Genomic DNA, 16,599 nt, shown 5'->3' with positions numbered 1-16,599 from the left:
TCTGTTAATTATTTATTCTTCATTTCTACTTCTTTGATCTGCAGAAAGAACCAACAGGTTAGGCAAGGTATTGTGTGATCAAAAGATCTGAAAAGTGTGCTAGGGCCAGAGATGAGTAGATCATGGGGGTGCCTGGTTTAAGGTTAGTGACAAGACAAAAGGGGCCTCCCGCAGAGAACTTTTTCCTGCAAAGAGCTCTTTCCTGCCAAAAGCTGCTTACCAAACAAGATCTCCTTAGGTCACCTGGCTCTTTGGTCCTTGTCTATGATATTCTTGAGCACACAGGAAACATTTTATGTCTCCAGTTCTCAGCTGTGGGATTAGGCAGTCCATGGGGCCATTTTCGGTCTGGTTGTCCAGACCCGCCCATGCTGTCTAGCATGGTCTCCAGCCACAGGTGGCTGCTGAACTTTTTCTTTTTTTTAATTGGAATCACACATTTCTATTCATAGATTATTTTAAAGCAGAGCAATATCACAAGATGCATTTGAGCCTGATGGTTCTTCTCTGAAAATCATTATTATACATTTGCATTTCCTTAAGTACTGATTCCTTTTCTTTTTTTTAATTAATTTTTTTATTGGAGTATAGTTGATTTACAATGTTGTGTTAGTTTCTGCTGTACAGCAAAGTGAGTCAGTTATACATATACATATATCCACTCTTTTTTAGATTCTTTTCCCATATAGGTCATTACAGAGTATTGAATAGAGTTCCCTGTGCTATTCAGTAGGTTCTTATTAGTTATGTATTCTATATATAGTAGTGTGTATATGTCAATCCCAATCTCCCAATTTATCCCTCCTCCCCCGCCCCCCCCCCCCCACTTATCCCCTGGTAACAAGTTTGTTTTTACATCTGTGACTCAACTTCTGTTTTGTAAATAGGTTCATTTGTACCATTTCTTTAGATTCCACATATAAGTGATATCATACGATATTTGTCTTTCTCTGTCTGACACTTAATTGAAATATGGCTAATCCAAACTGGGGTGTGTTGTGACTATAAAATACACACTAGATTTCAAAAACTTAGTACAGAAAAATGCAAAACATCTCATTAATAATTTCTCTATTACATGTTGAAATGATAATATTTGGATACGCTGGGTTAAATAAAATATTTAAAATTAATTTCTTCTTACTCTCTTTAATGTGGCTAATTATCAGAACACTCAAAATTACATACGTAGCTCAAATTATATTTCTGTCGGACAGTGTGCTGGTCTAGTTTTTCCATGTGGCCATTTCTCCCCTACTATGCCACTTCCTCTTCTCTGCCACGAGGCAGGGGGATTCTGGTGTTCTACCTACTCCACAAACTTTATTCTGGAATGGGGTTCAGCAGGGTGGGAGACAGCGCCCAGGCCCCTTTCTCAGGAGCACTCGCCGGTATCTTACTTGTTTCCTTTTCCTCAACTTTCCTTTCTCCTCCCAATTAGACTATATTTAGTCAGGGAGGAGGTAGTACAGCTTATCAGCCTGTCTTCCAAAACTGTTGTTTATACCCCACCTGAGTATTTGAAAGTCAAAAGCCAAGAATTCGACTCTGGTTCTACTGTGTTATTCTTACCTGGAGGCAATCTGGGCATGAAACACTCTCACTACTGCTGGAGTGGGGGAGTCATTACAGAGAAGCAGGAAATACTGGAAATTAAAACTGCATTAGTTACTCTACCAAAGCATTACCCATCATTTCTAGAAACATGTGTTGCGCAGTGATTCTGTCAAATGCCATGCTAGGATTTGGGAATACTGGGATGAAGGAGACCTAGGCCCTACTGTCAAAGAGGACAGGCCTAGTGGGTGATTTAAGTATATAATCCTTAGTTGCAGTGAAATTGTAGAGGCGCTGACGCTGAAGTATCCGTTCAGGACACAGTGGGGCACAAGAAAAGGGCTGACTGGCCAATTCTGCTGCAGGGTGGGGGTAGAGCACCCAGTAAATGCAAGCCAAAGCACTATGGGAATCAAACAGTTTGTTATGGACTCTTCAGGCCTCAGGAAAGTCACTTTCTGAGCCTTGGTTTCCTCATCTGAGAATAATATGGATGATTTTGACCATTTCCTCTCTCTTAACGCACTGTTGTGAAGGAGAAATATTCATTAAATAAATATACCAAAATCTTAGCATGGCTTGGCATTGGGTGGGGGGATTATGGGTGACTATTATTTTGTACTTAATATTCTGTATTACCCAACTTTATATAATAAACAACTATTACTTTTATAATCCGTTTAAAAAAGAACAATTTTATTTTAAATTTTGCCTTTGCTGCCAAACTTTTTGAACTAATGGTCTATACTGGCTCCCTGCACTTCCTCCCCATCCTCTGAATCCAACCATTGTAATCTGGCTCCCACCCCCTCATCAAAACGTCTCCAGTGGCCTCCCACTTGCCAAGGCCAATGACCTCTTTTCAACCCTTGTCCAACTTGACTTCTCTACAGCATTAACACAGCTCCTTAACCTTTCTGAAAATCATTGTTTAAATTATAGAAAGAATGGACCTGTACTACAAAAAACAAAGCAAACTATCATCTACAGTGTCACCACCATAATATAACCAAGGTCACTTTGGTATATTTCCTACTAGTCTTTTTACTTACTTTTTTACATCATTATGGCATGAATGTAAATCCATTTTTGAATTTACCACCTCTTGCTTGAAACTCTCCTTATTTCCACAAAACAACTGTTTCCTGGGTTTTCAATAATTTACTCATCTCTTAAACTTGTACGCTAATGCACTACTTTGCATAAAATTTTCTAAAGTGCTTGTTAAAGTGCAGGTCCCTGGACCCCACTCTACCCCCTCACATATATTTTATTTCATTAGGATTGGTTTGGACCCAAGAGCCTATGTTTCTATTTTTAGTTTTTTAAGGAACCTCCATACTGTTCTCCATAGTGGCTGTATCAATCTACATTCTCACCAACAGTACAAAAGGGTTCCCTTTTCTCCACACCCTCGCCAGCATTTATTGTTTGTCGATCTTTTGATGATGGCCATTCTGACCGGTGTGAGGTGATACCTCATTGTAGTTTTGATTTGCATTTCTCTAATAGTTAGTGATGTTGAGCATCTTCTCATGTGCCTCTTGGCCATCTGTATGTCTTCTTTGGTGAAATGTCTATTTAGGTCTTCTGCCAATTTTTTAATTGAGTTGTTTGTTTTTTTGATATTCAGCTCCCTGAGCTGTTTGTATATTTTGGAAGTTAATCCTTTGTCCGCTGCTTCATTTGCAAATATTTTCTCCCCTTCTGAGGGTTGTCTTCTCGTCTTGTTTATGGTTTTCTTTGCTGTGCAAAAGATTTTAAGTTTCATTAAGTCCCATTTGTTTATTTTTGGTTTTATTTTCATTACTCTAGGAGGTAGGTCAAAAAAGATCTTGCTGTGGTTTGTGTCAAAGTGTTTTTCCTATGTTTTCCTCTAAGAGTTTTATAGTGTCCGGTCTTACATTTAGGTCTTTAATCCGTTTGGAGTTTATTTTTGTGTATGGTGTTAGGGAGTGTTCTAATTTCATTCTTTTACATGTAGCTGTCCAGTTTTCCCAGCACCACTTATTGAAGAGGCTGTCTTTTCTCCCTTGTATGTTCTTGCCTCCTTTGTCATAAATTAGGTGACCATATGTGTCTGGGTTTATCTCTGGGCTTTCTATCCTGTACCGTTTATCTATACTTCTGTTTTTGTGCCAGTACCATACTGTCTTGATTACTGTAGCTTTGTAGTATAGTCTGAAATCAGGGACCCTGATTCCTCCAGCTCTGTTTTTCTTTTTCAAGATTGCTTTGGCTATTCAGGGTACTTTGTGTTTCCACACAAATTGTAAAATTTTTATTCTAATTCTGTGAAGAATGCCATGATAGTTAAGACCCAGCAATCCCACTACTGGGCATATACCCTGAGAAAACCATAATTCAAAAGGACACATGTTCCCCAATGTTCATTGCAGCACTACTTACAATAGCCAGGACATGGAAACAACCTAAATGTCCAATGATAGATGAATGGATAAAGAAGATGTGGTACATATATACAAAGGAATATTACTCAGCCATAAAAAGGAATGAAATTGGGTCATTTGTAAAGATGTGGATGGACCTAGAGTCTGTCATACAGAGTGAAGTTAGCCAGAAAGAGAAAAATGGTACAGATGAACCTGTTTGTAGGAAAGGAATAGAGACACAGATGTAGAGAATGGACATGTGGACACAGCGGGGGAAGGGGAGGGTGGGACAAATTGAGAGATTAGGTTTGACATAAATACACTACCATGTGTAAAATAGCTAGTGGGAACCTGCTGTATAGCACAGCTTGGTGCTTTGTGACTACCTAGGTGGATGGGATGGGGGGTGGGGGAGGGAGGGAGGTCCAAGAGGGAAGGGATATATGTATATATATAGCTGATTCACTTCATTGTACAGCAGAAACTAACACAACATTGTAAAGCAATTATACTCCAATTAAAAAAAAACAAAAACCAAGAGCCTGTGTTTCCTGCTTTCTATAGCAAGTGGTCCAGTGATCCTACTGAGAAACACTGCTGCAGACTCACCCCTCCACAGCAACCAGCTAACCAACCAACTGAAGACCAAAAGCAACTTTGGAAATGCAAACCAGTGCTTCCTAATCATCAGATTCTCTAGGGGTTGGGTTTGAGTATCTGTCTATTTTTTAAGCCCTTCTTGTGATTCTAATGAGCCACGGCCTTAACTACAACTATGTTATTCTATTTGCATTTCCCACTCTCAAGTCTCATATCCTTTGCCTGCATTGTTCCCTTGGCCTGGATTTCCATTCCTCCTCACATTCATCCTTGAAACCCAGCTCAAATGTGGCCTCCTCTGAAAACTTCACAGAGGCTTCTCTTCTATCTCCTCTGTCTTTCTTTGCCACTCACAAATTAGAGTTAGTCCTTTAAATGTCTATGACTTTAGGCTGGGCAACGAGCTACTTGAGAGCAAGTATAGTGGATGTATTAGTTATCTATTCCTGAGTAACAAATTTCCTCAGAACTTAATGGTTTAAAACAACAGTAAACATTTATTATCTCACAGATCTCATAACATCTGCAGTTCAGGAATTCAGAAGCAGCTTAGCTGGGTAGTTCAGGCTTGATTCTCTCATGAAGTTGCAGTCAAGGTGTAGGCCAGGGCTGTAGTCGTCTGAAGGTTTGACTAGGGCTGGAAAATCCACTTTCCAGATGGCACACTTAAGTGGCTAGCAAGTTGGTACCAGCTATTGACAGAGGGCCTCTGTTACTCTTCATGTGGATCTCCTCATAGGGCTGCTTGGGCATCCTCACAACATGGTGGCTGGCTTCCTTCAGAGCAGGTATTCTAAGAGAGAACAAGATAAAGTCTACAATGTCTTTTATGACCTAGCCGTGAAGGTCACACACCATCACTTCTGTAGGATTCTGTTGGTCACACAGGTCAACCATGATACAATGTAGAAGATTATGCAAGGATATCAAAATACCAGGAAGTGAGGATCATTTGGGGTCATCTTTGAGGCTGGCTACCACAGAGAATATCTATTATTTTTGTCTACCAGTCACCCTTTGCTCTGTGTGGGAAACACATTTCATGTTATACAACCAGGTTGAAGCTTCCTCATCTGAGGGGGAAGCATATAACCTAAGCCTGGCCAATTTGAATATTCCATTCCTCTGGTCAGAGTGGTCAGTTAAACAGGCACGTGATCAACTAGAGATAATCAGAATCTTTCTGAATTTTGATATATGGATTCTGAGGGAGAGAGGGTCTCGATTCTGCTATTTTGAGCTCTAAGAATGATCTTAGCAGATCATTCTTAAGAAGCTGGAGCTTTTTTTTTTTTTTTTTTAATTAATTAATTAATTAATTTTTTTTGGCTGTGTTGGGTCTTCGTTTCTGTGCGAGGGCTTCCTCTAGTTGCGGCGAGCGGGGGCCACTCTTCATCACGGTGCGCGGGCCTCTCACTGTTGCGGCCTCTCTTGTTGTGGAGCACAGGCTCCAGACGCGCAGGCTCAGTAGGTGTGGCTCACGGGCCTAGTTGCTCCGCGGCATGTGGGATCTTCCCAGACCAGGGCTCGAATCCGTGTCCCCTGCATTGGCAGGCGGATTCTCAACCACTGCGCCACCAGGGAAGCCTCGAAGCTGGAGCTTCTTAAGGCCATTTGTTCAGGTCATATTGGAGGAAGCTGTCTTTAGTAAGAGAAAATGAGGTCAGCACACAAAGAGAGGCAAAGATGAGTAGAGATGAATAGAGAAAAAGGAGTCCTGATGAAATCATTTGAGCTCCCTTGATCCAGCCATGCCTGAATTTACACACAGACTTTTCAGTTACATGAGTCAATAAATTTCCTTTTTTGTTTAAGCTAGTTTAAGTTGGATTCCTATCACCTGCAATCAAAACAACTCCAACGGATCAGCAGGGTCCCTATCTTATTCCTCTTGAGTTTTCAGCATTGGGTTCCAAGTACTCAACTCAAGTTGGATGAATACATTAATTAATTATTATATTTTTACATAAAAGTAATCTGATACATGCAAACGTTGGGATTTTTTTTAAAAAGAATTGGCAACTTACCAAGTAAGTAACAGTTATGAGAACACTAAAAATTCTAGAACCTTTAAAAATTTGGTGATCTGGCAGCCCACAGAGCCATTATGTTAGTCTGGTGCTCAGTTTCCTAGAGTTCTGTGTGATGTGGTTGAATGAGTGACTGACCAGCATCCTGAGAACATGCAGAGCAAGGCTGAGGAAAGGAGGACTGTGGGAGATGCACACCAGGTTGCCTCGGTGACAGGGAAATGGAAGAAGGCCCTAAATGTACCTCGCAACACTCGGGTAACACTTGGTAAAATTACAGAGTGGGAATTAGAATGAGTAAATCAGCCAAGGACATCCACAGGATGCTGGCTATGGGTGGTGGGTTTCTGGTCTCTCTAAGAACCATGCCCAGAGAGGAACTTGCAAAAGCAAGATGCAAGATCAGATTTATACCTGCAGGTAAAGAGTTCACCAAATGACTGTGCTAGTAATCAGATTATCCCAACTCTTGCCCTGGTTGAGGGACTACAAGGAACAGAGAAAAATATGGCTTCATGAAGGAATGTTTTGCTGTGACTTAGATGTGTGAGCAGTTGTTCTGGTATAGGATGATATAGGGAGACATAAAAGGAAGGAAGCCAAATATGGGAAAGAGAAGCAAATTGTCGCCTGCCTGCCTTTCTCGTCAAAGTCTTCTAATACTCAGCAGCTTTGTTGCATCTAGAAAAACTGTTATACACATCATCAACCAAGTGACAGGTCTTTATTTTTAATTCATCACCGAAGCCCTGCTGCCCAAATGATGCCTGACAGAAAAATCTCTTGTTGGTGAGGGCCTTTTCTCAAGCCAAGGAAAACCTCAGAATTCCTTAGTTTTCCCCCGGGGCTCTTAAAGCAAGTCCAGTTTTCTTTAATTCTATAAACTCCTGTGGCTCCTGGTCACTTACTGACTGCTATTTTTCAGAAAGCAAACTAGTGTCTATAACAGTAAGAGCCTGGATTCAGACTGCCTGGGTTCAAATCACAGCTTCCCCACTCACTTTGTCTGTATCATCTAGGACAAGTCATACTTAGTGCCCCAGTTTCCTTGCCAGTAAAATGGGGTTAATAATGTGATAATAGTATCTCTTTATAGAGTTATGACAAGTATTAAATGAATATATATATGGAGAGAGAGAGTTTAGAACAGTGCCTGACACATAGTAAGCCATTTTTAATTTTTTGATATTATTATTATTATATTGACAAAACCACATTTCTATGAAACTTCCTCAAATCTTTGTCATTGTACATAGACTTTTTTTCCCTATTGGTCCTCTTTTTTTTTTCATTAAATACATCTCATGAGAACTATTTGTGGATCAAATGTTGTCAACTGGCTTAAGCCAGTTTGGTGGCACACAATCGTCAGTGTCCTGGTGGAACCTCTGACAATTTGTCCCCTTAGAGCCTGGAGTTCCATGAACTCGTAGCTCCTGACCAGAACCCGTCAGGAAAACTTGAACTGGACACCACAGTGTTGTAGAGCAGGATCCAGCCACGCGTCTCATTGGATCAGGTGACAGAATCCTGCACTAAGTGGCAAGCACAGGACTAAACAAACACCCGGACCTAGAGCACTGTTCTGGGCTCACCCAAAACTTATGCCCCATTCATTTAAGGGTAAGATGCCTGTGCAGTGCACATACCTCAATAACCATCCATGTCACCAATAAATTATTAAGTTATTTCCAGCATCTCTTATTGCTAAAGAATAAATTCTCTAGCGTAGGTTCAGAAACAGATGGTCAAAGGAGGTGCAGTAGCCACTGTTCCAAGTCCAAGGTCCTGATTATGGCCCTTCAGTGCTGACAGACCACCCCCTAGAGTGTATATTCCCCATTAGAGCACTTTAAAGTGTTCATTAATAGCTCCTAGGGTTTAATAGACTATTAAAACTATTTCTTTAAAGCACACACATAGGGACTTCCCTGGTGGCACAGTGGTTAAGAATTCACCTGCCAATGTAGGGGACACAGGTTCAAGCCCTGGTCCGGGAAGATCCCACATGCCGCGGAGCAACTAAGCCCGGCCACCACAACTACTGAGCCTGCGTAGAGCCTGCGAGCCACAAGTACTGAGCCCATGTGCCACAACTACTGAGCCTGCACTCTAGAGCCCGTGAGCTGCAACTACTGAGCCCGCACGCCACAACTTCTGAAGCCCACGCACTCTAGAGGCCATGTGCCACAACTACTGAGCCCGCACAGTGCAACTACTGAAGCCCTTGCACTCTATGGCCCATGGGCTACACCTTGTGAGCCTGCATGCTGCAACTACTGAAGCCCGGGTGCCCAGAGCCCACGCACCGCAATGAAGAGGAGCCCCCACTCGCCACAATTAGAGAAAGCCTGTGTGCAGCAACGAAGACCCAGCACAGCCAAAAGTAAATAAATAAATAAAATTTTTAAAAAATGACATCAGCTGGCAAAATGCTCTCTTTGCAAGGTACCTTCACAGCTCTTGACTTTATAATCTCCGAAAAATGTGTTTTCAGCTGTGTGGGTGGGTTGTAAGTGATTCTACATGTGACTCAGGCACCAACTAGACCTCCTTAATTCCAAGATTATCAGTGGGAAACAGTTTTCAAAGAAACAGATTTTTGATGAAGCAAGTGGAATTTCAGAACTTAAATATCAGTGTATTGACATGGAAGATCTTTGCAACTTTTGCTGTCTATAGAAAACAACTTTGGTTTACAGTACAAAAGCCATGCAGCCAAAATGGTAGGACAGAGTTCACTGACATGTTTATTTAGGGCACACCTCACCCCTTTGCTTTTGACATTGAACCAAAAGTAGGTCACAGTAGGCAAAATGTTAAAAGAAAATACAGATATTTATTTTTAGTGTCCTTGATGGTACATACGTTTGGCACTAGTTAACTGTACAGAGGGCAGCAGGAGGGCACAGATCCTTTCTGCAGGTTAAGGGAAAGAAGGAAGAAGGAAGGAAAGATTAAGAAGGGCAATTGCCAAAGACAAGCTTTGTCTAGTTTGAAGTGGATGGTGTATCACTAAAAACCTGAACCAAAGCTTTTTGGTTTGGTTTCGTTTTTTGTTGTTATGTTGTTAGGGGAAATGAAGGAACCCTGTGATTTTTTATTTTTATTTTTTGCCCACATTGGGTCCTTGTTGCTGCGCGCGGGCTTTCTCTAGCTGCAGTGAGCGGGGGCTACTCTTCGTTGCAGTGCTCGGGTTCTAGATGTGCGGGCTTCAGTAGTTGTGGCATGCAGGCTCAGTAGTTGTGGCTCTCGGACTTGGTTGCTCCACGGCATGTGGGATCTTCCCGGACCAGGGCTCGAACCCGTATGCCCTGCATCAGCAGGCGGATTCCCAACCACTGTGCCACCAGGGAAGTCCAGAACCCTATGATTATTAAGGCATAGCAATTCATTGGGGTGTAAACATGAAGCTGTTTAACTGCTCCCTGCCTCCTCTGGTAAAATCCCCCCTTTACTCTGGGCAGTGAACTCCCTTATCTTTATGATAAACTCCATCTAATTCCATAACTTCCCAGTCTTATCTCTAATGCTCAGCCCTATTCATATTCAAACTTCAATCTCACAAACAAAGCAATACAAAACTTCAATGTCAATCTAGTGGGAGAGGGGATGGGAGATATGTCTGCTCTCACACCCCCGTCTTCTCCCCCTTTCCCAGACAGAAGCACCCTCGGTTTGGAGGGTGAAATGAAAATCTCCTCCCTTGGCTCCTTTGGACAGGGGGCAGTAGGTGCTACCCCTGAGGTTGCTGCTGCTTCTCTAACGCCAGCAGATTTTCTTCTCCCTCTAGAGCTGCCTGTGTTGGCTCTCCCTAAGTCACATGTCCCAGCCCACAGTCTCCTGACGGAGGGTCTGGCTCAGGCTCAGCCTCTTCTCTCCCTCAGCCCAAGTGGTCCTCTTGTCTAACATTCTCTTGGATGTGAAACTGGCAAGATGGCTCAAGCTCAGCTACTTTGTCTACTCCACTTACAGGAAATCCTATCCTTGCAGTACAAATGGTGGAAATGTAGTCTGGAGCCTCTTTAAGAGTGAATTAGAAAAAAAAAAAAAGGGGGGGGGGGGAATTAGAGCACTTTGTAGGAGGCAAGGGGAACAATAGAAAACAATCTGTCACTAACTCAAAAGACAGGCACCGTTCCTGGAAGTAATGCAATTCCAAGCTGAGGCGTGGAGCCGATTAATTAAGCTACCAATCCATCTCCTAACTCCAAACATTAATGCCCAGTACACAGATAAAGAATACATCAGGTGCTTTAATTGGTAAGACAGATACTATGTTTGATTTTAGCTAATAGACAGAGAAGAGATAACAGTTCTACTTAAGCCACACCCATTCCCTTTCACACTTGTGGTGGAAGCTGATACCTTCAGAGCCCCCCACCCCTCTCCAGTGCACCAAATCTTACGTTGATATTGCTCTAGCCTGATATAATGGTCCTGAAGAAACATCTTCCTCACTGAAAATCAGTTTTGATGTCTTGTTCCTGAGACCTTCTCCAAACACCTCCCTTATTTACTTACTCACTAAACTTAATTGATCAACTCCATCTTCTCAGCTCCCATATTTTCTGTACACCTTGGGGAGTCAAGGGACAACTCTGGGACTCAAGTTGATAGACTGTTTTTTTTTTTTTTATTATGAGAATTTCTAAGCATTAACAAAAGTAGAAAGAATAGTATGACAAACAGGCATGTTCTCAACACCCAGCTCAACAATTATCAACTCATGACTAAGCTATACCCCAACCTACCTTCCCTTCCCCCTGGACCACGTGTCTAAAATAAAAGAACTCTTTTTGTTGTTTTAAACATAACTGCAGGGGTTTCCCTGGTGGTCCAGTGGTTAAGAATCCACCTTCCAATGCAGGGGACGAGGGTTCGATCCCCGGTCAGGGAATTAAGATCCCACATGCCACGGGGCAACTAAGCCCACATGCTGCAACTACTGAGCCCGGGCGCTCTGGAGCCCATGCGCTCTAACTAGAGAGAAGCCCGTGCGCCACAACTAGAGAGAAGCCCGCGCACCACAACAAAGAGCCTGCAGCCCGCAACAAAAGATCCCGTGTGCCACAACTGAGACCCGACACAGCCAAAAATAAATAAATAAATAAATAAAGGTCTAAATCTTAAAACTTAAAAAACTGTAGTACTGTCAACACACCTAAGAAATAAATAGCAATTCTTAATTATCATTAAATATCTAGTCCATTTTCAAATTTCTACAGTGGTCTCATAAATTGGAATCCTAACCAGGTTTATCTTTTGTATTTGATTAAAACATTTATTGCATGAATCAGATTATACTAGGTTATGCTGTGGTAGCAAATAACTCCAAAATCGCAGTGGCTTATGACAACTTGGGTTTCTTTCCTGCTCACGTGAATTTCCACTGTGAGTCAGCTCTGCATCCTCTTCACTCTTGGCCATGGGCTGAAGAAACAGTCCCTATTTGGGATACACCCACTTCCTGGCAGATGGAAATGATGAATGGTTGAAACACAATGACTTTTAAAACTTCTGCTCAGAAGTAGCAACCATCACATCTGCTCACATTTCATTGGTCAAAGAGTGTCACATGGCCAAAGCCAATGTCAGAGGGGAGAAGGGAAGACTAAGTCTCCCACAGGAGAGGACAGCAAATACTGGGAGTAATACAATCTATCATACCTTGTAAGTCCCTTTTGATTTATGGCTTCCCTTTCTCATCTTTTTTTTTTTTTTTTTCCCAATTTACTAGCTGAAGGAGTTGGGTCATTTATGCTGTAGAATTTCCTATATTCTGGATTTTGCTAATTGCATCCCTGTGCACATTTATTCAACATGTTGCTTTGTCACCTCTACTTCTTCTAAACCTGTGTTTAAATATAGAGGCATTATCAGATGCAGGTTCAAATTTTGGCCAAGTATATTTTCTAGGTGATCATGTGTGTTATGTTAATTATCTCTTGCATAACAAATCATCCCAAAATTTGGTGGCTTAAAACAACTATAATCATGTATTATCTCATGGTTTCTGTAGATCAGGGATTCAGAGAGGGCACAGGGGGATAGCTTGTCTCTACTTTATGATTTCTGGGGTCTAGCTGGAAAATTCAAAGGCTGGAGGACTAAAATCCTCTGAAAGCTTGACTGAGGCAGAAGTTTGTTCAAGGTGGCTCACTCACTTGGTTAGCAAGTTGGCGTTGGTAAATTGGTCTTTTCTCTGGGGGCCTGTCCACAGGGCTGCTTGAACATCCTCACAACGTGGTGGCTGACTTCCCCCAGAGTGATTGATCCAAAAGACCAAACACTGAAGCAGCATTGCCTTCTATGACCTAGCTTATGAATTGATACACTGACACTCCCATTGGTCACAAAATCGGCCCTTATTCATTGTGGAATGTCTACACAAAGGCATGAATACCAAGAGAGAAGGTTCACTGGGGGCCATCTTGGAGGCTGGCTACTATACGTATCAAGTAGTTTTTGATGTGAAAATAATAATTAGGAACAATCTATATCATGTTATGTGAGACAATGGTTTCTAGCATCTGGGATGTCATGATCCAGTAGGATTTCAGGTGGGAAATAGGGCCTAAATGGAACTATTAGATCTTTACTTTACCATGTAAAGCCACTTAGAAAATAATCTGTTAATTCTACCGTTATCATTTTATCTTTTTTTTTTTTTAAAAAGGCCTTTTTCATACAGAAGTAGATTATCTCAGAATGAAGAATGATCATTTTAGATGTGAAACATAGAGAACTCTCCTAAACTGCTGATGGGAATGTACATTGGGAATCCACTTGGAAAACATTCTATAGTCCAGTTGAGAATTCACATACTCTATCACCCAACAATTCCACTCCTAGCTATACACCATAAAGAAATGTATACATACACACCCATAATCATGTATAAGAATGTTTACAGCAGCATGTGGAACCTAGAAAAATGGTACAGATGAACCAGTTTGCAGGGCAGAAATAGAGACACAGATGTAGAGAACAAACGTATGGACACCAAGGGGGGAAAGTGGTGGGGGGGTGGGTGGTGGTGGTGTGATGAATTGGGAGATTGGGATTGACATATATACACTAATATGTATAAAATGGGTAACTAATAAGAACCTGCTGTATAAAAAAATAAATAAACTAAAATTCAAAAATTAAAAAAAAAGAATGTTTACAGCAGCATGTTAATAATAGTCCTGAATTGGAAACAAACCAAATGCCCATCAACAGTAGCATAGATATACAAATTGATGTATATTCACACTGTGTGATTCCATTTATATAAATTCCCCAAACAAGCCATACTGAAGTATAACGCTTTGGGATGCAAGCTTAAATTTTTTTTCAAAAAAAAAAGACCAAGAGTATGATTATTATAAAGGTCAAGTCATGGTTACCTTTTGGGGGAGGGAGGGTTTTCTGATTTTGAAGAGACACAGGTGGAGAGGGCTGGGGTGTTGGCAATGTTTTATTTATTGACCTGAGTGATAGTTACACAGATATTGCTTTGATAACTCATTAAGTGGCACATTTAATGTTTTTTTCTGTCTGTGTCTATATTTTACCACAAAAAGGGAGTTTTAAGAAGGAAAATAATAGTCTTTTTAATTAAAAATTTTAACTTTAGGGGAAACCTAAAAAAAAAAAAAAGACCATCTGTTCTTTCTTGGCTCCATCATCCCCCTCCCACCCCTTTTTCCATACGGGGTGTCGGCGGGATCTCTGCTAGTTTCAGCACTGACAGCTTCACACTAGACACTTTCACGTGTCCCTGACTCGGTGGAGCAGGAATGGATGTGGTTACACACACACACACACACACACACACACACACACACTTACACGTGAAGCTTCCCTCCCGGTGCTTCAGGAAGAGGAAGTACCTTCTCTTCCCTGGTTGGTGAGAAGAGGGAATAGCCTCTCCTCAAGGACTCTGCAGCCCCCCACACCTCCTGCCAAAAGTCCCCCACTTGTTCCCAGGCGGTCTGGGCAGGAATGACAGCAGACTTGACGGCTCTTCTGACGGGCACCATCAGCTCGCCCTGCCAGCAGCCCCAGTGCCTGGCAGTGCCCCAGACTAAGACTGAGTGGTGCTTCATGCTATGGTTCTCAGCAGTGGGCCTGAATAGATCATTTTAGTACTGGGCACTTTACAGCATCTTGTTACACCACTGTTGATGGAGCGTCTAGTATATGCCAGGGATTTTGCTAGTTGTTTCACTTCATGCAGTGCTTTACAATTTACAGTATTTTATTTCATGCTCATAACAATCCTATGTAACAGGTGGAAGATATCTAATTATTTCTGCTTTTCACATGGGTCATTGAGTCTCTAAGGTTTGAGTGGCTTAGGTAAAACCACTCTAAAGAGCTAGTCATACCTCTGAATACTTGCCATACCCAGCCTCATGGTATAAAAGTAGCCCTGGGTGGTTCCTCAGACAGGGTTTGTTTAATGCTATCTCCTGACCCATCTCCCACCCCCAGTCCACAGCCGATTTTGCCAGAAGTGGTTGCTTGATTCAAGGACAGCCAAGCTATAGGGCCGAGATATATGGGATGGCCTGGAGAAACAGATCTGCCCAAACAGGAATAATGGTGATTAGGTAGATAATTAGATTATCTCAGAAACATTTCATGAGAAATACAAATTAGGTGTTGGAAAAGGTAAAAGACACCAGAGATGAGAAAATTCTGCACAGATACCACAGGCAGTAGGAATAATCAGTAAACAGAGAGTATGAGTAAGAGTAATATAACTGTGCATAGAAAGGACACTTTTGAAGGGCAGTTTGATAGTACCTATCAAAATAGTAAAAGCAGAAATGTTTTGATACAGCAATTCCATTTATAAGAATATATCATGCAGAAAAACTTAAATAAGCAGGCAAGGTTTTATGTACCAGGATGTGTACTGCAATATTATTCATAGTAACAAAAAACTGTAGACAACCCAAATGTACATCTTTGGGGAAATGATTAAATAAATTATGTTATTAGTATCTAATGAAATGCTATGCAGCTATTAAAAAGAATGAGCTATGTGTTACAAGGAGAAATGATATCCTTAACATATTATGTAATGAATAAAAATTTGTAAAATAATATTCATAGCATTTTCTAAGAATTTTATAAACAACTATAAATATATGTAAAACATGTATATGTAATAGATATACATTCACATGTACCTCATATATATATTTGTATGTGCATAGAAAAATGTCTAAAGCGTTATATAACAATATATTAACAGTGATTATCCTTTAAAGAATAGGAGCACTATGGTAGTTCTAAAGTATGTCTACAAGTACTTCAGTACTCCTGTCTCCAAAAGATGAGGACCAATTTCCCTCCCGTTGAGTGTGGCCTGGATTTGGTGTGTGTCTGTGTGTGATTCCTGAGATTAGGTCATACAAGACTTTCAGCCTCCTCCTTGCCATCTTTTGGATCACTCACCCTGGGCATAACTAACTTCCACCTTGTGAAAACACCCAGCAGCCCTGTGGTAAGGTCCACGTGGTAAAGAACTGAGGCCTCCTGCCAACAACCAGCACTAACTTGCCAGGTGTGTGGGTGGATCCTACCTTGTTAGCGGATCTTGCAGCCCCAGTCAAGCCTTCAGATGACTGCAATCCCTGCTGGCGCCATGACTGCAATTTGTGAAAGACTCTGAGCTGAGAACCACCCAGCTAAGCCACTTTAGATTACTGACCCACAGAAGCTGTGTGAGATAATAAATATTTATTGTTTTAGGCCATTACATTTTGGGGATAATTTTTTATGAAGCAACAGACAACTAAAATGAGTATGAAGAGAAGAAGGGTAACGGAGAACAATTTACTTTAAAAATTTTACTCTAAATTTTTTTAATATTCCTCTTCATTGTTTACATTTTTATAACTAGCATTTATGATTTTTAAATTAAAAAACTTTAAGTTGAAAAGGGTAACCTTTATGGAAAAGTACTAGCTTACATTGGCTAGACCTAGAAAGAATAATATGTATTTCAAAAAGCATGT

The 16,599-nt window shown here is 41.2% G+C and overlaps 1 non-coding gene across 1 annotated transcript; it reads right to left on the bottom strand.

Annotated features, from left to right (window-relative positions):
* Window positions 1–10,705: 10,705 nt before the first annotated feature.
* On the bottom strand, window positions 10,706–10,891 carry LOC137765540 (U2 spliceosomal RNA). Its single transcript, XR_011074190.1, has one exon. It is a non-coding gene; the product is annotated as a U2 spliceosomal RNA (small nuclear RNA).
* Window positions 10,892–16,599: the final 5,708 nt, after the last annotated feature.

This window comes from Eschrichtius robustus, chromosome 5 (genome assembly GCF_028021215.1).
Source record: "Eschrichtius robustus isolate mEscRob2 chromosome 5, mEscRob2.pri, whole genome shotgun sequence".
Taxonomy (NCBI): Eukaryota; Metazoa; Chordata; class Mammalia; order Artiodactyla; family Eschrichtiidae; genus Eschrichtius; species Eschrichtius robustus.
Note: the sequence above shows the minus strand (reverse complement) of the source record. Positions and strands in the feature narration are given on the sequence as shown.